Source organism: Rhineura floridana, chromosome 1 (genome assembly GCF_030035675.1).
Source record: "Rhineura floridana isolate rRhiFlo1 chromosome 1, rRhiFlo1.hap2, whole genome shotgun sequence".
Lineage (NCBI taxonomy): Eukaryota > Metazoa > Chordata > Lepidosauria > Squamata > Rhineuridae > Rhineura > Rhineura floridana.
The window spans coordinates 310,578,286-310,603,076 of record NC_084480.1 but is presented as its reverse complement, the minus strand read 5'-3'; the positions used below and the strand labels follow the sequence as shown (position 1 = coordinate 310,603,076).

Sequence of the window (24,791 nt, the reverse complement as noted above, 5' to 3'; positions counted from 1 at the left end):
TCACTGAATGGATACAGTTTTGCAAAGCAGTTTTCTCTAATACAATGCTGGTCTAGATGGACCAATGGTTTGACTCACTAAAAGGAGAGGTACTATGACAGGTCTCACAGCTAGGGATGGAAATATCTGTCAGTTTCGGTCCTCTCAGTTTCTCACTTTTCTAATGTTAAATTTAGTTCTCTAGTTCTGCAGCAATCTGCATTTTTTAAAAAATTCTCCACCATTTTAGTGTGAATTTCTAAAAAAGAACTCCACATTTTTGTAGGCAGCTTTGACAAAGGTACACATTTCTCATCATTTCCTGCCTTTTTGCATGTTATTTTCACTCATGTATTCAATTTTATGCACACTATATGCATTTTTGTAAATGTTGTTTAGTTTGCGAACTGCATCCCACAATTCTAATAAATGCGAATTTCGAAGGACGGCTGTGTTTCATTTCTCATATTGTTTCTGGCATTGCATATTTGATAAATTCTGCTTGAAATGTGAACTGAATTGAAATTCTCACCCATCCCTATTCACAGCCAGCCTTTGCTCCAAGACCCTTGCTGCCTTGTTTAAAGACTTTCTTGATTTTGATCCTTTATTGTGATTGGTGTGGAGCTATAGAATTGGGAGGTGAGCTGAATTAACTGAGCATGTTCAGATAACACATTTTCCTCTAATACATGCATTTTCATGCCCATTGCTTGGATGGAGAAGTGCATTGCAAAATTCAGAGAAGTGTGAATTTTGAATGATGGCTCCTTCACAGTTCGCTTATTGTTTTGGAAAGGGCAAATTATGAATGTTCTCCTTTAAATGTGGACTAGATCAAATTTCTCCCCCATCCCTCCTCCTGAGGCCAGTTAGGTCTGTAGTCTAGATGTTCCCCACCTCTGGTTTAAAGGGATGCACTGTAGAACCTTCCATGCCTATAGTGTCTTTTCCATTGGTTCTAGGCAATAGATGTCTCAGTCAAGGATTTGTGGCACAGTATGTACCATGGGATAGTTGGTAAGCAGGCTCCACAGAGGGCTTGGGCTGCTCATTCAGGGACTTGGCATTCCCAAGCTCAGCATCAGGGTAGGACAGCAGGTTATCTTCCACATGTGGGTACCTGCTATGCTTCTATTCAAATGGAGTTACCTTGCAGGGTGGCTGCTTATAATTTGCCAAACAAGAGAGAAAATGTCATCACCAAAAAAGAGGACACATCTGTATATAAAAATTGCATTTGCTAATTTATGTGTATAGATGCTAATTTAAATAAATAAATACAAGCAATGCATCTCACCATATTAGGGGAGACTACAACCAGGTGACCTGTGTCCATGTCCAGGTGTCAACTGTTGATGGACAATTTCAGGGCCCTTGTTGATCTCCCTTCTTGATCTTTAGACTGGACTTAGACGTAATGGCTCTGCAATTAGTGGGTTCCTGCAAGTAGAGGACTGTCCTCTGACAACTGTTCAAATAGAGGAGTCACACATGGCCACCTTTACTACCTTATCCCTTCATAATATGTGAGCTTCTCATTGCCACCTCCTTGAGGTCTGTGCCCAAGTTAATCTTCAGGCTTGGGAATGGGTAACTTTCTGGAATTTTACCATGGATGGATTTGCTCCACACACCTAAAATGCAGAAAGACTAACTAGAATGAGGCTTGCCCATGCAAGTGCATGCACAGCTACTTGTCAGGGATCAGCTTAAAAGATGACTGCACCCCAAAGACTTCCTCCCAGTCTCAATGTAGCATCCACCTATCCACTGTGGAATTAGCTAGTCACCCATTTGATGAGGGCTGAGTAAGAAGTTTTGGGATGCCTCCCACAATTGTGTTATGGGGCACCTTTTGTCTGTCTGTTCCAGGAGTGGGCAACCTCCAGCCCTGAGCTTATCTTGGTCCACCAGGGGGTCAAATCTGGCCCACAAAACCTTTATTCAAAAACTATGTCCATTTGCCAATCAGTTGTTGGCACTCTGAGTGGGGAATGACACCAGCTGATGGCCAGGGGTCAAGAGTGGGGTTTGATTCTGCCCACACAGCCAAAGCAGCAGGATTTTACCCCTCATTCATAATCTGATAAATGTGTGAGGGTTAAATCCTGCTTCATTTGACACTACATACCAGTTTCCTTGCTGGGAACAGGCATGTGCAACCAAAACACATGGAATGTGGAAGGGAGTGTCCTTTGGAGCCTGGAGAATTCACCCTTCCAAACAGTGGACAGTGGGAGAGAGGTAGAGCAATTAGGTGCTACCTCAGTTCATCTTTTAATGAGCAGGGGGAAAGGGCCAGCTAATCTCCTGTTTCGGAGCTGGGTGGAGTTGCCTGTCAGGGACAGAGGAACTGCACCCATCTCCATCCCCCTCAGTTAAGGATGCTCAAAGGGATAGTGTTAATCAATCCTGCCTTGTTGCAGATCCATCTTGTTAATCAAGAAAGCTGTGACTCTTCAATCATCTACCGTACTGTTATCTCCTTTCTAGGTGTGGCGGCAAGAGACAACCCAATTTCGTGAAGAATGTTATACCTCCAGTGTCGGAAGCAATATGCCTCAGAATACCAACTGCTGAGCATCACAAGTGGGGAGACCACTCTTGCTCTCAGGCTTTGCTTACAAGCTTCCTAAGGTCACCTGGTTGGCCACCGTGAGAACAGGACTAGATGGACCTTGATGCAGCAAGGCTCTTCTTGGAACCAGAAGCACCTTGCCCAGTGGGGCAGATCTGCTGTGCTAGTTTCCCAGCGGCGGCATCACTGCTGTTTGCTGGGAGAGGGAGGAGCAAGGCAGCGGTAGGGAGGTTGGCATAGTCAAGCACACCAGGCAGAGACAGTGTGCCTGCACAGCCCGGCCTTGGTCCTCCCCTCTCCTTTCCCATAAGCAGCAATGGCACCACTGACAGGAAGCTAGCATTTTAATTCTGCTCCATTGGGTGAGCCGCTTCTGCTTAGAATATGGGTCCAAGGTGAGGGAGGAGGGGAAAGTGTGGGATGCAGGTGCTGGTTTTGCATTTTTATGTGTGTGAGAACTACAGTAGATAGCAAAGGTGCAGTCGGGTGAATGTGTTTCTTCCTTGGCTGTTTTTCCAGAGACATTTTATCTTGGAATGTGCTATTCATTTGTACTCTGGGAAATGATTTCACAAGGCTGAGGGTTTACTTGGGGATGTGCAAAAATCTGGTAGCATTTCCACATGCGAACATTGGGAAATATTTTGTTCCTTGATTGAACATTTATGCCTACTAAATCCATCCTGTATTGATTTCCTTTGCAGCAGATGGCCCTTCTTGTTTTCCAAAGTGAAGTCAATGTAGTTGAATGATAAAGCCAACATCGTGCCTGACTGAGAGCAATTTTTTAAAAATAATAAGAAGAAATAACATCCAAGGCCATATTGTACCATAAGAACCATTTTTTTTAAAAAAAGTCTCAAGATACTGTCTTTCCTCTTTATTTTCCACTCCTGTTTGTGAGAAAAAAGGGAATGCCTTTATTAGGGGTGCTATCAAATTCCATCCCAGCAGCTGAATGGGGCAGAGTAGAAGCATTTTGCAGAAAAAGCAGGGCCTGTTGTGTTGTAAGATCATAGGAAGCTGCCTTATTCAGACCATTGAGGGAATACTGTGGACATAATATATCTCGACTTCAGCAAAGCTTTTGAAAAGCGCCCCATGATATTCTGATTAGCAAACTAGCTAAATATGGGCTGGATGGATCCACAGGTGGATCCACAGTTGGCTATAGAAGTGCTTATCAGTGTTTCCTTTTCAAACTGGGGGGAGGTAACAAGCAAGGTACCGCAGGGCTTGGTCCTGGTCCTGGGCCCTGTGCTCTTCAACATTTTTATTAATGATTTAGATGAGGAGGTGCAGGGAATGCTTATCAGATTTGCAGATGATACAAAATTGGGAAGGATAGCTAATACCATGGAAGACAGAAACAAAATTCAAAGGGATCTTGATAGGCTGGAGCATTGGGCTGAAAACAACAAAATGAATTTGAACAGGGATAAGTGCACAACTCTGCACCTAGGAAAAGGAAACCAAATGCACAGTTATAAGATGGGGGATACTTGGCTTAGCAATGCTACATGAGGGAAGGATCTTGGGATTGTTGTTGATCGCAAGCTGAATATGAGCTAACAGTGCAACATAGCTGCAAAACAGGCAAATGCTGCTTTGGGCTTCATTAACAGAAGTATAGTTTCCAAATTGTGTAAAGTACTAGTTCCCCTCTATTTGCCAAAGATTAGGCATCATCTTGAGGACTGCATCCAGTTCTGGACACTGCACATTAAGAAGGATGTAGACAAACTGGAACAGGATCAGAAGAGGGTAATGAGGATGAGCAGGGACTGGAAACAAAGCCCTATGAGGAGAGACTGAAAAAAACTGGGCACGTTTAGCCTTGAAAAGAGAAGACTGAGGGGAGATATGATAGCACTCTTCAAGTACTTGAAAGGTTGCCACACAGAGGAGGGCCAGGATCTCTTCTCGGGTGTCCCAGAGTGCAGGGCACAGAATAATGGGCTCAAGTTGCAGGAAGCCAGATTTTGACTGAACATCAGGAAAAACTTCCTAACTGTTAGAGCGGAACAACAATGGAACCAATTACCTAGGGAGGTGGTGGGCTCTCCAATGCTAGAGGTATTAGGCAGCTGGACAGGCACCTGGATTTCTGCACTGAGCAGGGGATTGGACTCGATGGCCTCATAGGCCCCTTCCAACTCTACTATTCTATAATTCTATGACCCATCTAGCTCAGTATTGTCTACACTGACAGCATAGTGGCTCTTTGGGGTTTTAGGCAGGGGTCTTTCCCAGCCCTACCTGGACATGCTGAGGATTGAAAGTGGGCTCTTCTATGTGCAAAACAGATGATCTACCACTGAGCTATGGCCCTTCCCCTAATATGTATTTGGCTTGAGGTCCATTGTGAAAATAACTGGAGGCCTCTAGCTATCCTGGTCTACTGAAACATACCAGATCATCTCAGGGATAGACTATATTAGAACACAGGACTGGCACCATGCTCAAGGGGGCCCTGGGCAGGGTTAATGGGTAGGTAATTCCTCCTCCCCATTAAGCTCATCAGGCAGTGCCAGGGAAGAAGGATTCAGGCTAGTGGTAGGACAATCAACAGTACTGAGCAGAGGCATGGCACCACCTGTCTGGCACTGAAAAGAAGAGCGCCAGATTGGGTGGCTGGAGTTGCCACCATCTTAATCCCCACACACACACACAATGCCTCAGGGCCCTAATGCTACTTAGAGGTTAAGCCCAGATGGTCTCTGTAGTGTATTGGCTTAGTGTTGTTATGACTGTGATTGTTTGAGTATGTCTTTAATCTATTGTTCTGCCAGTGATTATTTAGGCCTGCCTAGAAAACACATTCAGGCATGCCCCCTGTGGGTGTTTCTTCTTCCTGTTCTTTCTTCTTGTTCTAGAATATTCAGTAAAGACAATGCTGGCAGCAGAAAACAACTCTGTCTCCTGTGTCTTTTTCGGTAAAGGGCAGCAGGAGGACTTAACAGTCTCCTTCTCCATCTCCCTGACATGCTGAATAGCAACACACCCGGGCACAAAAGTCCAAGGGACTACAGGCTGATCTCCCAAGGCTTACTACAACTGGAATTGTGCCCACCTTATCTGTGTGACACCTCAGGCTTGCTCTAGATCTGGAGAGGGGAACATATCCTTCCGGCGACACATTTAAGTGGTGCGTGGAGCCGGACGTGAAAGCAGGTGGAGCAGCAAATGCAAACAGTACCTTTGCATTGCATTGTGCGCACTCCTCTCTATCCTAAGAAATGCCTTCTCCCGGGCATTTTAGCATGTGTATTTAATTTTTTTTTAAAGTATTTTTAAATTTGTATGTTTGTTTTTAATGTTTAATTGTTATAAACCGCCCAGAGAGCTTCGGCTATGGGGCGGTATACAAATGTAATAATAATAATAGAAGTTCCTGTTCTCATAGTGGCCAACCAGATGCCCAAGGGAAGCCTGCAAGCAGGACGTTGGCACAAGAGCACTCTCCCCTCCTTTTGGTTTCCAGCAACTGGCATTCAGAAGCATACTGCCTTTGACTATGGAGGCAGAGGATAGCCATCATGGCTATCCTCCCTCTAGTCAAGGAAGGGTCATTATAGCGAGTTCACTGATACTTTCCAGCCAGGCCAAGACACTCAAGCTGTGAAACAAAGTCAGTGAGGGGAGTGGACTGAGTTCCAAGAGCCGGATAGGAAGCTGCCTTTACGGAATCAGACCATTGGTCCATCTAGCTCAGTATTATCGACACTGACTGGCAGCAGCTCTCTGGGATTTGAGGCAGGGAGACCCTCCAAGCCGTATCTGGAGATGCCAGGGATTGAACCTGAGACCTTCTACATGCAAGACAAATGCTCTGCCTCTGAGCTGTGGCCCTTCCCTCAATGAAGGGCCCAGATTTAGCCCCCAGGCCTGAGATTCCCATTCCAAGTTCAAGCAATGTGCTAAGCAGGGGGACTGGTTGCTTAGTGGGTGGTAGGGATGGGTGAGAATTTTCATTCAGTTTGCATTTCAAGCAGAATTTATCAAATTCGCAATGTCCGAAACAGTATGAGAACCAAAACACACCCATCCTTCGAAATTCGCATTTATTAGAATTTTGGGATGAAATTCACCAACTAAACATTTACAAAAATGCATATATCAGGCGAAATTGTGCATAAAAATGAATTCATAAGTTAAAATAACATGCAAAAAGGCATGAAATGTTGAGAAATGGCTTGCAAAAATGTGTACCTTTGTCAAAACTGCCTACAAAAATGTGTTTATTCGCAGAAATTTGCAGTGAAATGGTGGAGAATTTTTATGAGGATTTTTTTAAAAAAAATTGAATTTAACGTTGGAAAAATGAGAAACTGAGAGAACCGAAACAGACAGATATTTCCATCTGTAGTGAGGGGAACAATTAATGTGAATTTTACCTTTTTACAGTAGGCTTGCTTCTACACACAGCTCTACTATTCTATGATTCTATGGATACAACCCTATATATTTATATCCATTCTATTCTAAATTGCTTTAAATAAAAAATGTAACCCTTCTATAACATCTGGATAAATATAATATATAACATATATCAATATTTTATTATCTCAGAAGCAAAAAGGTGGCAAATAATTCCAGATTAAAGTTTTGCTTCATATCGCTGACAAAGGCCCCTCGCCCCTCCCTCTGTCCTTCTTTGCATGCAACAGTGACCACCTGGCTGAGAAGCTAGCCTAGCAGCTCCGCCCCTAGAGAGCCATTTCTGACTTTATCCCTAGATCAGTGGTTCCCAACCTTTATGAGTATGGGACCCCCTCCGTAACCTCAAAAAATTTCATGACCCCCACATGAAATTCCTTCTCTTTTTGATCAGCCACATTTACACAGGTGCCATCCCTCCACTCAAAGTGAAATTGGGTCTGGAAGTGTGCAACAACCCCACACATGCCCTGCAAATTGAATTACCAATGTCAGGATATCTGTGTTATCAGCTACTCTCCTGCACTTTTCTCCCCTAGTCCCCATCATGAAAGACACAGTCCTGGGTTCAGAAAGAAAATAAATATCTGGTCTTCTTCAAAGTACTCCTAAGCTTTTTGTTTTAATTAAAATAATTATAATAAGTTCTTGCTCTTATCCCTATGGGGACTAATTATCTTGTATAAACCCATATCACACTCTCCATGCCTGGTTTCCAATTCATTCTTCTTCTTGTTTTCCAATTTGTTTTTTTTTATTTGCTCTGAAATCATCAATAGCGTGAGTGATACATTTATTGATCTACTTTCTATGTGAGCTGTTCAAATGTGTATTCCCTTTTACTGATGTCAGTGAAATGTTGATTGTAACTGACAGACAGAAAGCAGCCGGGGAGAATGAGGTGTTGATTGTAAGCAGCTGACTTGATTATTTGCCGTAATCTGTCTGCTCTGCAGTGCACTTGAAAAGGAATGTAAACAGGCAATCACTGCAGAGTTCAGAATAAAGATTGATACCAGTGGAGGCTCTTGTATGAATAGCAATTATAATATCAATAATTCTATACAAAGGGGGGGAATCAAAGAAGATCAGAAAAATGAAAAGATATTGGAGGAAAAAGGAATCAGATTAACAACCACCAGGGGGCCACACATAAAAATGAAATATAAAAAGGAGAGGATTCCATCCCTAGCCTAGGTCTTCATCTTGCAAGGATATGCACTTCCACCGCTAATGGCTCAGTACTGAGAGCTACAGGTGACTGGTTCCCATGTGGTTCGAGCCACTACTAAGCATTCACTAAGTGGTCCCTCATTGTCACCAGACAAAAAGCTACAAAAGAATAGGAAGGCTATCCTGTTACACATGCCATCCTAGTCATATCCCACAGTATAAGGCGTGATAACCCCTTTGAGCATTGAAAGTAGCTCAGATCATCTGCTGTTCCAATCCCTCTACCCAGTTATCTAATCCTTTCCTTGTGTCTTATTTGATGATTGACTTTTCTAACTACCTGTCTCCTGGGTGGTTCATTTTGATGCCTGATCCAGTTTTCATCTCCTTCACATTGTGTGCTTGCATTGTGCCCCTCACATCTGGAAATTAAAAACAAAGTGGGGAAAATGGAGAACTAATCTATACCTCTCTGTCCCCCACGGACAGTCCATGACAGGTGTGCTGGTTTTTGTTTGGTTTGGATTTTATGGAGATTCATTCTCCATTGAGGAGATTCAGTTTCTCCCATGGTGGTAGAACACACAGAAATAATTCAATTATAATGATTGGCATATCTATGACAATAACCTGCAAATTGATGCCATCTGCAATTATTTTTTACTCTTATCGGTCTTTGTCAAGAAAGTGCTTGGATGCCAGATGGAAACTACTGAAGAGCAAAAGCCTATATTTATCTTTCATGCAGGTACACTGTTCACCTAAGGGTCAATTTCACTGTCATTAGGGAAAGATGTGGAATATGTGTGTGCGCGTATGGTCGGGGATGTTCTCTCTTGGATCATAGCAAAAGCAACCCTCCCTTTGCTAACAGTTAATCACATTGTAACAGCTTCTTTTTTCTTATACAAGCATGGGAAGTTACCTCATACAGAGTCAGAATATTGGACAATCTAGCTCAGTGTTGCCTACACTGACTGGCAACAGCCCTACCTGGAACCCCAGGGACATTCTGCATGCAAGGCAGATGCTGTGCCACTAATTCAAATGTAACATTGATCTTTTGCCCTTTTCTCTGTGTTTCAAGGCGAATCAAAGGTTGTCATACACCAGCAAGATACATCATATTTAGATTGTGGACATTCATATTGTCATAGCAATATGTGTTTATACAGAATAAACACACGACTTCCCAGTTCTGTGGATTCTTTGTGCACAGTGTTCATATCTTGCTTACAGTTGCTCTACCCAATTTTTAAAAGCCTCAAATCCCTCTTTCTTGATCTTGTCAAGGATTATCCATACCTCGGCACAGTCGTTAACCAAAATGGAGACAATAGTCAAGAAATCAGAAGCAGGCTAGGACTGGGGAGGGCAGCTGTGAGAGAACTAGAAAAGGTCCTCAAATGCAAAGATGTATCACTGAACACTAAAGTCAGGATCATTCAGACCATGGTATTTCCGATCTGTATGTATGGATGTGAAAGTTAGACAGTGAAAAAAGCGGATAAGAGAAAAATCAACTCATTGAAATGTGGTGTTGGAGGAGAGCTTTGCACATACCATGGACTGCGAAAAAGACAAATAATTGGGTGTTTGAACAAATTAAACCAGAACTATCACTAGAAGCTAAAATGATGAAACTGAGGTTATCACACTTTGGACACATAATGAGAATACATGATTCACTAGAAAAGACCATAATGCTGGGGGAAAAGAAGAGAGTAGAAAAAGAGGAAGGCCAAACAAGACATGGATTGATTCCATAAAGGAAGCCACAGACTGAACTTACAAGATCTGAACAGGGTGGTTCATGACAGATGCTCTTGGAGGTCACTGATTCATAGGGCCACCATAAGTCATAATTGACTTGAAGGCACATAACAACAACATCCCTCTTTCAGCTAAATCCAAATGTTGTATTTATTTAGTACATGTTCTTCTTTTAAAAAACTTTACTTTTCTATGAAATATTCAAGACAGCATCCCTTAATGATGTTTCCATATTAGTTATCAATGATCAAATGCTGAAAGTCAGATGCTGAATGTGGGCAAATGTCAAATGGTGAATATTAGAGATTAAATACTGAGTTTCATTTTTTTTCTGATTCAGTGCAGTCAGTGACAGTAGATTTTGGGAGGATTTAAGGGGGCATATTCTTTTTTGGGACTAATCTGTGCTCTCTATCCTCCTCATTGTTATCAACAGAAATATCTAATTCTGTTCCCTTTTGTTTGAGTGGTTATGATTTCATTGCCTCCCTGGGTTCCTTATTAAAAGACACCTTTAAAGTTATAGGTAGCATTCAGTGCTAGTCCTACTCAGAGTAGACCCATTGAAGTTAATAGGCATGATGAACTTGGGTTCATTAATTTCAGTGGGTCTACTCTGAGAAAGACCTAACTGAATACAACCATATATTCTCCAATTTTTAAAAAAATATGGTTGACAATGTGTGATTTTCACACCCAAGAATTCTGAATATGTTTATGAATTACACAAGGTTGTGTCCAGAGTTCATCCTCCTGTGAAAATACCTATTGAAATGGATGAATATGACTAACTTAGGCTCATTAATTTCAGTGGGTCTGCTCTTCTTACCACGAAAACCCTATGAACAGAGTATCCAAAATGCAACACGTGATAGTGCTGGAAGCTGAGACCCCAGGTCAGAAGGCACTCACCGAGCTACTGGGGAAGAACAAAGGACAAGTAGGAGTAGCACTGTGACTAATGATGCAGCTGGATCAAAGCCGAAAGGAAGCCCAGAGGCTGATGTGCACAGATGTGAAAGGAGAGTCCAGAGTTGTATGCCATAAAGGAAGCCACAGACCTAAACTTACAAGATCTGAACAGGGTGGCTCATGACAGATGCTATTGGAGGTCACTGATTCATAGGGTCGCCATAAGTCATAATCAACTTGAAGGCACTATAAAACAATAAAGAACATAAATATAAATACAATTAGGGGACATACATCAAAGAATAATTGTCTCCATTATCACATTTCAAAACCACTCCTCTACTAAGTCAATAGAGGAGTATAATTTTTATATATTGCAGTTATGAGGTCCAAACTTCATGCACTGGTACACGTAAAGAACTTTGCTGATCATTTGCAGGAACATAAATGATAAATTCCCAATAGATGGTGTAGAAACTTTCTGGGTCTTCAGATCCTTTCGAGACCTTTAAATCGTGTGTTATTTTCTCAGATATTGCAAGATTCCAAGCATTATACCATAAAGGCAATTGTAAGTCATGTAATGCCTTCCATTTTTGAGCAATGGAAATTCAAGCAACTGCCAACAGCCACATTAATAATTCCTTTGAATGAATATTTACTGCCTGATCATCCAGCGTGTTTAGCAGTGATAATTGCAGAGGCATTTGAATAGCAGTCTTAATAATCATAGAAATACCCTGACATACTTTAGTCCAAAATTTATGAAGAGGTGGGCACTCTCATCATAAATGGAAGTATGTGCCCCTGGAACCACAGCCATGCCAACAATCCGGTGCCACCCCTGAAGTCATACTGCATCGTTGTACCAGTGTGCGGTACTACCTGTGTGAGATCTGTAGCCATCATCCACTTTTAAAACATAAAATCACACTGGCTGACTTTGGGGTATATTTGGACTCCAGTGAGATTTCCAGTGGAAGGATGGGGGTCACTTTGTACTTTGTCTTTGATGTAGAACCCTCAGGTAGCCCTTGTGATTATTGGGGACTCCTTGCTTTAGAGGTTGCCCTTAGCTTGGGAAGAGCCACAGACGTGATGACTGGGGGGTAGTAGTGGAATTTAGCACTCTCATTCCCACTCACATGCTCTTTTTACATGTGAGTAGAAGAGGGCTAGAAACTTGAGGATGAATAGGATTCCCTGGTATGTTTGTAGGGGGGTGGGTTGGGGGCAATCTGACCTGGTGCAGAGATAGTGTGCAGAATGGGTCATAGCATGGTGTTGGAGCACAGCCCATTGGTCTTGCACTGGAATTCGCTTCCTTTCGATCTTCGCCATGCCCCATCCTTGATAGATTTCCGCTGAGCCTTGAAGACCTGGCTGTTCAGGCAGGCCTACGGGAGCTCTGGGGTGGGTTAGCTTTTAATGTTGTTGATTAAATATAAGAGTGGTGGTTGGTTTAATTATTTAGTGTGTTGTATTGGTTTTATATTGTATTTTATCCTGTTGGTGTACGTCGCCTAGAGTGGCCGTTAATTCGGCCAGATAGGTGACTCAAAAATAAAATTTTATTTTATTTTTTATTATTTTTTATTATTTTTTATTATGGCTCCAGGCCAGAGCTCTGTGGTTTAGAACAGGCTCCAGAATAGAGCCTAGGGGAAAAATAGGTGTCTATGGATCTAAGATACCCAATTTATTTATTTATTTGTTTTTAAAACTTATATACCGCCCGACTAGCAATAGGTCTCTGGGCGGTGAACATAAATACAATAAAATACAGTAAAATACAAAAGCATCACAATCTAAAATGAAATTTTACAATCTAAAAACTGCATAACTAAGATCAAATTACAAACATTACCATCATAACAGAAAATTAAAATGCCTCGGAGAAGAGAAAGGTTTTAACTTGGCGCTGAAAGGATGATAGGGTCGGCGCCAAGCGCACCTCCTCGGGGAGACTATTCCATAGTTCGGGGGCCACCACTGAGAAGGCCCTTGATCTTGTCACCACCCTCCGGGCCTCCCCATAGGTCGGGACCCAGAGGAGGGCCTTAGTAGCAGACCGTAGTGTATGAGCCGGTTCATAACGGGAGAGGCGTTCCGACAGATATCTTGGTCCCACGCCGTATAAGGCTTTGTAGGTTAATACCAACACTTTGAATCTGGCCCGGAAGCATATTGGAAGCCAGTGCAAGCAGGCCAGAACAGGTGTTATATGGTCCGATCGCTTCATTCTTGTTAGCAGTCTGGCCGCTTCATTTTGCACCAGCTGTAGCTTCCGAACCGTCTTCAGAGGTAGCCCTACGTAGAGCGCATTACAGTAATCCAAACGTGAGGTTACCAGAGCATGTACTACTGATGTAAGATCCTCCTTAGTCAGGTAGGGACGTAGCTGGGCTACCAACCGAAGTTGGTAGAATGCATTCCGTGCCACCGAGGCTACATGAGCCTCAAGTGACAGGGAAGAGTCTAGAACGACTCCCAGACTACGAACCTGTTCCTTTAGGGGGAGTGTAACCCCGTCCAGGACAGGATATGTATCCACCATCTGATTGGAGAAACCATCCACCAACAGCATTTCAGTCTTATCAGGATTGAGTCTCAGTTTGTTAGTTCTCATCTAGTCCATTGTCGCGTCCAGGCAACGGTTCAGCACATTGACTGCCTCACCTGAAGAGGATGAAAAGGAGAAGTAGAGCTGCGTGTCATCAGTGTACTGGTGACAACGCACTCCAAAACTCCTGATGACCGCACCCAGCGGCTTCATATAGATGTTAAAAAGCATGGGAGACAAAACCAAACCCTGCGGGACCCCACATTGGAGTGCCCATGGTGTCGAGCAATGTTCCCCAAGCACTATCTTCTGGAGACGGCCCGCCAAGTAGGAGCGGAACCACTGCCACGCAGTGCCTCCAACTCCCAACTCCGCAAGCCTGTCCAGAAGGATACCATGGTCGACGGTATCAAAAGCCGCTGAGAGATCAAGGAGAATCAACAGAGTTACATTCCCTCTGTCTCTCTCCCGGCATAGGTCATCAAACAGGGCGACCAAGGCCGTCTCAGTGCCAAAACCAGGCCTGAAACCCGATTGAAATGGATCTAGATAATCGGTTTCATCCAATAGTGCCTGGAGCTGGACAGCAACCACTCGTTCCAAGATCTTGCCCAGGAAAGGAACGTTCGCCACTGGTCTGTAGCTGCTGAAATCCTCTGGGTCCAGGGAAGGCTTTTTCAGGAGTGGTCTCACTGCTGCCTCTTTCAGACAACCGGGGACCACTCCCTCTCGCAAGGAGGCATTTATCACTTCCTTGGCCCAGCCAACTGTTCCCTCCTTGCTAGTTTTTATTAGCCAAGAGGGGCAAGGATCTAGTACCGAAGTGGTTGCACGTACCTGTCCAAGCACCTTGTCCACATCCTCGAACTGAACCGACTGAAACTCATCCAACAACACATGATAAGACTGTGCTCCAGACACCTCACTAGGGTTAACTGCTATAAAATGAGAGTCTAGGTCCGGACGGATGCGTAAGATCTTATGCTGGAAGTGCTCAGCAAACTCATTGCAGTGGGCCACCGATGTATCTGCAGTGTCCTGCAGGCCTAGATGGAGTAGCCCTCGGACAACTCTAAAAAGCTCCACTGGGCGGGAGAGAGATGCCTTAATAGTGGCGGTGAAATATTGTTTTTTCGCCGCCCTCACCGCTCCTATATACCGCTTAGTGAAAGCACAAACCAGCATATAATTGCATTCGTCGGGAGTTCGTCTCCATCTCCGCTCAAGCCGCCTCCTATCTTGCTTCATCGCTCTCAACTCTGGAGTATACCAAGGAGCTGAATGAGCTCTGCAAAGGAGAGGGCGCGCAGGAGCGATCATGTCGACAGCCCGGGCCATCTCCGCATTCCACAGATTAGCCAGGGCTTCAACAGGAGCGCCGGTCCTATCAGCCGGAAAAACCCCCAGAGCCCTTTGAAAACCTTCAGGATTCATTAGTCTCCGGGGGCGGAACAATTTAATAGGTCCCCCACCCTTGTGGAGGGAAAAGGTCACTGAAAGTCTAAGCTTCAGCAAGCAGTGATCTGTCCATGACAAAGGGAGAGATGTAAAACTCCCCTCATCCAGATCACTATCCCCATGTCCAGTAACAAAAATAAGGTCGAGAGTATGCCCCGATATATGTGTTGGGCCACTAACATATTGGGACAGCCCCATGGTTGTCATGGAGTCCATGAAGTCCTGAGCCGCCCCAGACAAAGTAGCCTCGGTATGAATGTTGACATCTCCCAGTACTAATAGCCTGGGGGATCTCAACAATACCTCTGAGACCACTTCCGTCAATTCAGTTAGGGAAGCCATTGGGCAGCAAGGTGGGCGGTACACCAAAAGAATTCCCAGTCTGTCCCTCTGGCCCAACACAAGGTGCAAACACTCCAGACCAGTAGTTGTATGGACATGGTGCTTGGTGAGTGAGATGGAACTCTTATAGACCACAGCAACCCCACCTCCCCGACCCTCAGATCTACACCCAAGCAGGGGTGTAGTCATCCAGGGACTCGGGGGGTGTCTTACACCCTTTACTTTTTGGGGAGCAGAGTCCCAGCAGAGTCACTGTGTGTCCAGCTTCCTGCCAGCCAATCAGCATGAAAGGAAGAGTCTTCTAACATGCTTCCTTGTATTTTCCTGCTGATTGGAGCAAATCAAAGAAAGCAGGTGAGTCAGCATTGAGAAGACTCTTCTCAGTAGCTAACACTCTCTCATGCATATTGGCTCCTATGGATGTCTGTTGCTATGGGAGAAGGCATCAACAAATATCTCATTAACTCAACAGCAAAAAAGGGGGGAGTGTGTGGCTTTGACTAACATGAAGGGACCCTGCACTTCTGAATTTGCCACTGCACTACTGTACCCAAGTAATTAAAACCGCCACCGCCACCACAGAGCCTTGCTTTGCTGGAAACTGGCTAATGAGACAAACACATGTGAACAGGACTACAATTATATCCTGAGTAGGGATGGGAGACAAATTAGCTTCAGTTCACATGTAAAGGTGAATTTGCACTTTCTGAAACAATACATGAACCAAAATACAGCTGTCCTTCAAAATTTGCACTTCTTCAAATGTTGCAGAGTAGTTCTCCAGCCAATGGATGTATACAAAAATGCATGTGCGGGTAAAGTGTGCCTACAGAAGCACAGATGAATAAAAAGAACATTCAAAAATGCATTGTATTAGGGGAAATCGCTTTGCAAAAATGTGTATAAGGGGGAAATGCATACCAAAAAATGGGCAGATTATAAGAAATTCACAGTAAAATGATGAATTTTCATGAGGACCTATTTTAGGAAAATGAATAAATTGCAGGCTGACGGGGAAATGTGAAGAACTGAATTTAGCATTGGAAAAACGAGAAACTGAGAGAAGCCAATATAGACAGGTCCTCCCATTCCTAATTCTGAGGGTTCTCATGAATGGGTTGTGGGATCATCCCTCAGACTCCTTTCCTGAATTTTCAACTTTTATAGATTAATAAAGTAATAGCACAATCCTCTGCATGTATACTCAGAAATAAGTCCCCCAGTAAATGTTCTTGGGGGCATTGTAACTTGGGAATAAGTACCTTGGATTTCAGTTGAAAAGGGTCATAGCACAGCGGTAGAACATCTGCTTTGTATGCAGAGTGTCCCAGGTTCAATCGCTTGCATCTCCAAGTAGGGCTGAGAAAGAACCCTGTCTGAAATCCTGGAGAACTGCTGTCAGTCAGTTTAGACATTACTGAGCTAGATAGACTAATGGTCTGACTCAGTATAAGGCAGCTTCCTATGTTCCTGTGAAACAGCATTCATTAGGCTGCAAATCCCTAAGACCTTTCACTTATGGAGATATCAAGAAAAGCATCCAAGCAATAATCTGGGAGACCCAGGTTCGAATCCCCACAGCCATGAAGCTCACTGCGTGGCCTTGGGTCACCCTCCACCTCACAGCCTAACCTACCTCACAGGGTTGTTCCGAGGATAAAATTATTATTGTTGTTGTTGTTGTTTGATTTATATCCCACAGGAGCCCAGGGCAGCAAAAAAACCCCACTAAAAACGTTAAAACGTCATAAAAACAAACTTTAAAACATTAAAACAAAATATCTTCAAAAACGTTACTTTAAAAAGCTATCAAAACACCTAAGATTAAAAACATTTTTAAAAAGAAAGTTTAAGCACATATTAAAAAAGCAATTCCAACACAGATGCAGACTGGGATAGGTCTCAACTTAAAAGGCTTGTTGAAAGAGGAAATGGGAGGAAAATGGGAGGAAAAGAATCAGTTGTGCCATCTCGAGTTCCTTGGGGCAGGGATGGAGAGTCTGTGGCCCTCCAGAAGTTGCTAGACTACAACTCTCATCAGCCCTGACCACTGAACTGATCAAAGTTCGAGTTCTGCAGCATCAGGAGGGCCACAGGTTCCCCACCCTGGCCTTGGAGGAAAGGTAGGATATTATAGTAATAATAAAATAATAGAAAAGACTAGTCAAAGGCAAGCATTTTGGCACTTTTAAAATTATTTATGAAAATTATGTTGTCATGGGAGGGGCCATAGTGTGTAACTCATTCTGTTTTAAACTTTACACTACTTAGATTAAAAATTGTTATTGCTTTTGCATTGATGTACGATGGCCACCCACCCCAGGGTACATTAGCTTTCCCCTCCCTCCCCCCAAAAAAGTTCTACCTAGGAGTCTGACTGGTAATAGAAGGTTTCAGGAAGTGGGAGCTTTGAGAAGCGTCAGCTCAGCTTTGATTCTGACCCCTAAGTGTGACCTTTACTTTCAGACACTGACTCTCATCAGCCAGGGCAGCCGTGGGTGACAAGCAATCCTGTTTGATGTATGTGCTGCATGCTTGGTGGTCTGGATACGGCCCATTTTACTTTGCAATGAAGCAAGTGGCCCTGAACATATACATGCTCATTTCTGGTAATTGCTTTTTTCTTTGCCTCATGAGGTACTTGAGATTGTTGGTTTGTTTTCCTTTGTTTCCCATTGAAATGCACGTAACTGACAGGTTCTTTTCTTTCTGTCTTTTTTCTCCCCTTGCTTTACAAATGTTGGGGTGTGGGGCATCTTGTTTTGGCAAAGGGAGCTACCTTAAAGTGAAGGTAAATGGATATTTTCCAACATAAGGTGATATCTGGGTAGGACAAATGTAGCTTGAATATGTCTATTATTTGCTTATTGATAATATTTATATACCACTTAAAATGTGAAATCCCAAAGTGCTTTACATAAATGCCTGTCAGCTCGAGCCAGCATGACTAATGGTCAAGGATGACTTGTAGGCCAGCAACATAGAGAGCAGGCTCTCAATTTTCTACTTCATCCCTGAAGAGGGCATCACGTCATTATGAGGAGCGGAGCCACCTTCCTCGCCCTTCCACAAGCATCAGGTACACTGCTGGCCCCACCTCCAAATGTTCTCATGTTGGTATGAAATGACTACACTTGGTAAGCCTACAGGAGAAGATACCCAGTCACTTCAGTGGAGAACTCAGTCCATGCCTATTTATTTATTTAATTCAATTTTTATACCGCCCATAGCAAAGCTCTCTGGGCGGTGTACAACAATAAAAATATAAATTTACATTTCAATTTTAAAACCACTTAATCATCAAATCAACAATTAAACAAACAGATGAAACATGTAACTGACATACAACAATAATACAGATACTACAATACTAAAATATTACAAATATTAAAAATATTAAAATGCCTGGGCAAAGAGGAAGGTTTTCACCTGGCGCCGAAAGGATAGTAAAGTAGGTGCCAGGCGTACCTCGTCAGGAAGGGTGTTCCATAGTTCAGGGGCCACTACCGAGAAGGCCCTCTTTCTTGTAGTCGCCTTCCAGGCGTCTTTCTGAGTAGGCAACATATACGGAGCTGTTCCTTCCAGGGAAGTGATTGGGATGGCACTCGTGTCATCTGGGGATCCTGCTCTTACAAGGAACTGCTGAATCTCTCTTACATTTCACTTGAAGAAATGTAAAGCCATAGCTCAGTGGTAGAGCATCTGATTTTCATGCAGAGGGTCCCAGGTTCAGTCCTCAGCTTCTTCAAGTAGGGCAGGGGATGTCCTCTATCTGAAAGTCTGGAGAGCTACTGCCTGTCAGTGTGCACAATGGTGAGTTAGATGGATTAATGGTCTGACTTGGTATGAGGCAGCTTCCTATGTTTCTAACAAGAGTCTGACACCATTAGGCTAGTGCCTTCCACCACACGTTGCTTGATGCAATTATGAACGGCCGTGTTTGTTTGGGTATAAGGCAGCTTCCTAAGTCCTTATGTGTGAAACCTTTAATTTCTTCATTGCTGATCTTTACGAAAGATATCACTTTGTAATTGATTAGCTGCTGAAATGTCTTGATGAGTGAATTTTAATGTGTTTACATTCTGAACTCAATTTCAAATGAATCAAACTCACACGCCTCTGTCATTAAGAGTGAAATGAATGGTGATGGAGACATATTTTATACAAATATTTAGAATGAGTTACAACAGGTCTGACTGTTTGTTAATGAGAATTAATTTCAATATTCAGTAGCTTACACAACTGCAAAAACTTTATTCATTGCAGACTGGAGGCCATGGATCCCAGTGTCTGTACAAGCAGGGGGAAGTCCAAATTGTATCAGGTGTTCCACTGCAACCACTGAGAGATACAAACACGTGTGATCAATTTATTTGATAATCTGCATGCAGAAGGAATAAAAAACATTACCAACAGGGCAATCCTAACTATAGGAACCTGGCATAATTTTGTTGTTGCTGCTATATGACTTCAAGTCGATAACAACTAACTTACAGAGACCCTATTATATATTTATATAATATATAAATAAAGAAGTATTCAGAGGTGGTTTACCATTGCCTTCCTGTAAGCGTACTCCACCCAGTATTTGGTTTACCATTGCCTTCCTGTAAGCCTATGGCACCAGATGGTCTTCCATCCAAGTACTAACCAGGCCTGACCCTGCTTAGCTCCCAAGATCAGACGAGATCGGGCATGTTCAGGGCAGTATGGCCATAGGCTGGCATAATTTACGCTGGCATATGCCAAAGCAATTTACTCCGTTCCAAACTCACTTCAGGAGCTTCTGGAAGGAGCTACTGCTGGCTGAGCCAACTGGTGAATGTGGGCCCAAGTTTTGAGGATTGGGCCCTAGGTCACAGAGCTGAACAAGGTTTGGAATAAGTGTACATCTCTCCTTGTCACCTCCTGCCCTCTCCCCTCCCTCAGAATGTCCATTATTTGCAATTAATGCTGGTATACGTTATGCTGGCTGAGCCCCGGCTGAGCCAGAGTGAGGAGTTTATGCCAGCATAGCCCTGGCTGAGCCAGGAAAGCCAAAGATCTGCTGAATCCAGACTCTCTCAACATGCTACTACCACTTTCACTCCTGGAGTCAGAGCAGTGGGATTGATGGGCAGTTTGAGGGTCCAGAGGTAAGCAGCATGCTCTAGGTCAGGCATGTGTCAAGTTCTAGAAAGAGAAGTCAAAGGTAGCATAGCCTCATACAGGTAAAGATGTGGTCAGATTTCTGAAAAGCAGCAGTACGGGAAAGGAAAAGTGGGATGGAGTTGGACAGAGTTCGAGGGGGTTGTAGAAGTGACAAGTTGTTCAGACTGGGGAATGAACCCACAGGCAGCAGTCATATAAGGCCAGCAATACCCCTTTGGGCTCTCCAGATCACTTGAAGGGGCTGACTGGAAATCCCAGGCAACCAGGGATCACTCCAAGAGTGTAATCACATCCAACTGCCAAGCAGCCAGTTGGATCTGCCAACTCAGAGGGAGGGCAGGAAGCATTCCCCTCACTCCAACTAGACTTCCTGGTGATCCCACATCACCAATCAGATTTGAAGTGAAACCAGAGTGAGGGAAGTAATTTCTGACCACATTCTCAGGGGGCAAAGATTTTTGTTCCATTTTGTCCACACACACAAACCCGGTGCCCAAACAAGCATCAGACTGGGGGATTATATTTTGCGGGGGGGAGTTGTTTGCAAAATGCACCACAACCCCCATTTCAATTAAATCTCACTTCTTTGTGGTCCCCTCTCCCAGTTATGGAACGCCCTCCCATGGAAGACTTAGGATCCAAGTACAGGTGCCTTTCAGAAGAATCGTAAGGCTTCCCTGTTTTGAGTTGCTTTGGGGGAGGATGACTAAATCAGGAAAAGATGAGGAAATTTCAATCAATTTCAATCTGAAAACATTTGATCCTGTTTTGCTTGTTTTATTGGTTGTTCTTTGCTTCAGTTACTTGCTCCCTGATAGAGTGTGCTATAAATCCGAATAATTTTTTGGAAAAAAGGAAAACATCATATCTTTTATGTGTTTTGTTCAGGAGGCAAAGGAAGAGCCACAGAAAGAGGTGGGTGAATCGATGATGGAAAATCCCTCAATTTCACTGAACAATCTGTTACCCTACCAAACCAAACCCTCACACTGAAGGAAATGTTAGTGACTGTAGGAAGCCATGGAAAATCTGTGCTGTTTCAGACACAGAATATGGGATCTGATGCCAAAGACAAGATGTTCAGAAATGGAAGTAATGGGGAGGGGGGAGTATTACTGTTCCACCAACAGAACACATCCTGCTTGAAGCTTTCATTAAGGACAGATTTTTCAGACACTGAAACAACCAGCCAACTTCATATTTTCTCTCTCACACACATGAACCTACAAGGAGTAGCTTTCACTTGGGAAGTGCAAAGGAGGTCAAGGTCATAAGAATACAGGAAGCTGCCTTATGGCGAGTCAAACAGGCCATTGGTGCATAAATGGTCCATTAGTATTATCTACACTGACTGGCAGCGGCTCTCCAGGATTTCAGGCAGGGCACATTCCCAACCTTACCTGGAGATGCCTTGGAGTGGACTTCTGAATGCAAGGCAGATGCTTTAGCACGGAGCGATGGCCCTTCCCCCTTTCAACTCTCCAACCACTTTTGGAGCTCAAATTTATTTCATGCAAAGATGTACCCCATACGGACATATTTATTTGATCTCCTCCTCTGTTGTTTTGCTCTGTTAAGAATTTGGGAGAGAAGCTCAAAAGCAGAAGCAAATGGAGCATTATGAGGGAAAGCCAAAACTAGATTAAACATGAAAGGAGAGAGAAAAGGGACTTAAAGACAGGTGTATCCTCATGGTGACTGAGAAGTACCAAGGCTATGGTCTGAAGGTACATAAGACCAGCTCCCTCCTGAAGCTAAGCAGGGTCAGGTCTGGTCAGTGCCTGGATGGGAGACCGCCTGGGAACCATATGTAAGCCATCTTGTGTTTCAATCATGAAAAGGAAGGTGGGGTATAAATGTAATAAATAAATAATGCTGGGCTGTAGGCAGTGGAGTCCATGAGTCTTGGCAGGGTTGGGAACAATGGCAGACAGATGGGGTGCTAGGGCCCGTCCACAGGAGGGTCAATAAAGAAGGAGAGACAACTTGTAAGCCAGGCTCTGCCAGAGTAAAAAAATAAAATGTATCTAGAGAGCTGGCTTGAGAGGTGAGCAGACAAAAAAGTCAACCAGGGAAAGCTGACAGACTAGGAAGCAAGCAGGTAAGAGGAGCCAATGAGATGTTGAGGTGGGAGGAGGGAGCCATGCTGGGACATGGGATGATAATCTTGTCTTTTCTCTTTCCATCTGTAGCCTCAAACAACTTCCCAGGAAGGCCAGCAATGCAAAGGCAAGGAGACTCCCGGTTCCATTTTGATAACGAATGGCTTCTTTCCATTGATAATAGATTTCAAACAAGGAAAATGGGTTAAGCCATCTATCATTGGGGTTGTTCTTAAGGCTGAGAGCTTTTGACCACGTGCAGAGGTCCTTCTCCATTGCCTAAGGGTAAAGCTGTATTTTAGAAGAAAGAAAAAAGCTAACATGCCATTCCTTTGTGAAAGGAATGGACTTCCTTTGTAGGGCTGATCCAAAATTCCTCACAAAAGAATGCTCTGACAAATTTTTGAAAGTGTTCTCCCTGTTGACCTTCTCCTGAAACACTGGAGAATTTTAGTCACCCCCTAGTGAACATTCAGTGAAATGCCACCACCTCATTTCTCTACCCAGAAATTGCATGAAAAATGAGGGGGGGGGGCATTTTTTTCTCAGCTCTATTCAGTTCCTCTTCAGAGGCGGCCCAGCTGTGCCAGGGAACTAGCTACCCTATGCATCACTCTCAGCTTTCCTGCCAGGGGATCCCAAGGGCACTGTACTACCTGAGAAGTGGCCAGTGATGAGACGGCAGCAATCTGTCCTGCTCTGGGCTGGCCATATCACCTGTACACGAGCTGGGAGGCCAAACCATAGACTCAGTGGTGGCTGGTGCTCATTGTGACTAGTGGGGCAGAAGGCAGGGAGCCCAACAGTGGATGGAGCCAGACCCAATGATAGGTGGAGCCAGGGCCAATGACAGGCAGAGCCAACTCATTCTAGTTCTGTCCCCATCCTCCTCCCTGATGAGTTCTACAAGGGGACCATTGAGATGAAGGAGAGAGAAAGTGACAGGGGGTGCCATCCCAGGACTGGTTGCAAATAAGAAGGCGGGCAGGTGGGCTTGGAGGAATCAAGACCGAGTGTAGAGGGGCAGTGCCCCAATTGCCCAGATGGATAACCCTCCATTCATTTTCATTGATGATCACTCAATTGTCTTCCAAGATAAGGTCTTTAACAGTGGGTCCGTAAGTGACTGTGGAAGCCAATTCTGGATCCACACAGCCTCCTACAGTGAGGACATAGGTTTCCAGATGGAAGATGCTTGCAATGACGATTTGTTTGACATGCCTTCCCCTTAGCTTGTTTGTCCCATTCACCCTGTATTCGTGCTTCTTTGAAGTCCATAGCACCTTTGATAATAGCCAACCTCCATTTGGGACATTCATGGGCCAAGACTTCCCAGTTCTCAATGTTCGTGTTACTTTTTTTAGATTCGCTTTAAGAACATCTTTAAACCTCTTTTGCTGTCCACCGATGTTCCGTTTTCCATCCTTAAGTTGGGAGTAAAGTAGCTGCTTTGGAAGACAGTGATCAGGCATTCAAACAGCATGGCCAGTCCAGCAAAGTTGATGTTGGAGGATCATTGTTTCAACACTGGTGGTCTTTGCTTCTTCCAAAACGCTAACATTAGTCCGTCTGTTTTCCCAAGTCATTTGCAGAATTTTCCGGAGCAGCGTTGGTGGAATCTTTCAAGAAGTTGCGAGTGGCGTTTATAAATGGTCCATGTTTCACAGGCATACAGTAAGGTCGGTAGTACAATGGCTCCACTGCCTAGGCAGCCATACTCCGTGCACCCTGCAGACTGTCGCCAGCCACTGCCACGGTGCCCTTTATTAAGAGCAGAGCTCCTTGCAGCTGCCTTATATTGAGCCAGGCCCTCGGTCCATCTAGCTCCATACTGCCAACACTGACTGGCAGCATCTCTTCAGGGTTGCAGGCAGGGTTCTCTCCCAGCCCCGCCTACAGATGCTGGGGATGGAACCTGGGAGCTTCTGCATGCAAGGCAGATGCTCTGCCACAGCGTGTGTTTGTGTGTCTCCATTCACAAAGCATAGGCTTGGGAGTGCACACACATGCAGCATCGCCCCCGTGTGATGCAGCGCTGAAGACTTATGGGCCATGACAAGACACACCCATGCACACTAATGCAAAGAATGGCTCAGGTGGATTCCCTTCCCCCCCAACTTTGCAATCTCCAGTTCTGGTATCTGACCGGCAGCACTGTCTGGGTTTGTATGCCAGATTTCCCGTGGCACAGAGCTCTCTTGCACCCGGATCCTTGTGCTCAACTTCCTCCACTGCTCCTTTCCAGCACTTTTTGGGCTTTTCCTCCTTGGCCTTCTGATGAACAAGTGCCGTAGCTCCATGGTAGTGCATCTCCCTT

At 44.2% G+C, this 24,791-nt stretch overlaps 1 pseudogene; it reads right to left on the bottom strand.

Annotated features, from left to right (window-relative positions):
- Nucleotides 1-19,833: 19,833 nt before the first annotated feature.
- Nucleotides 19,834-19,942, bottom strand: LOC133375894 (5S ribosomal RNA; annotated as a pseudogene).
- Nucleotides 19,943-24,791: the final 4,849 nt, after the last annotated feature.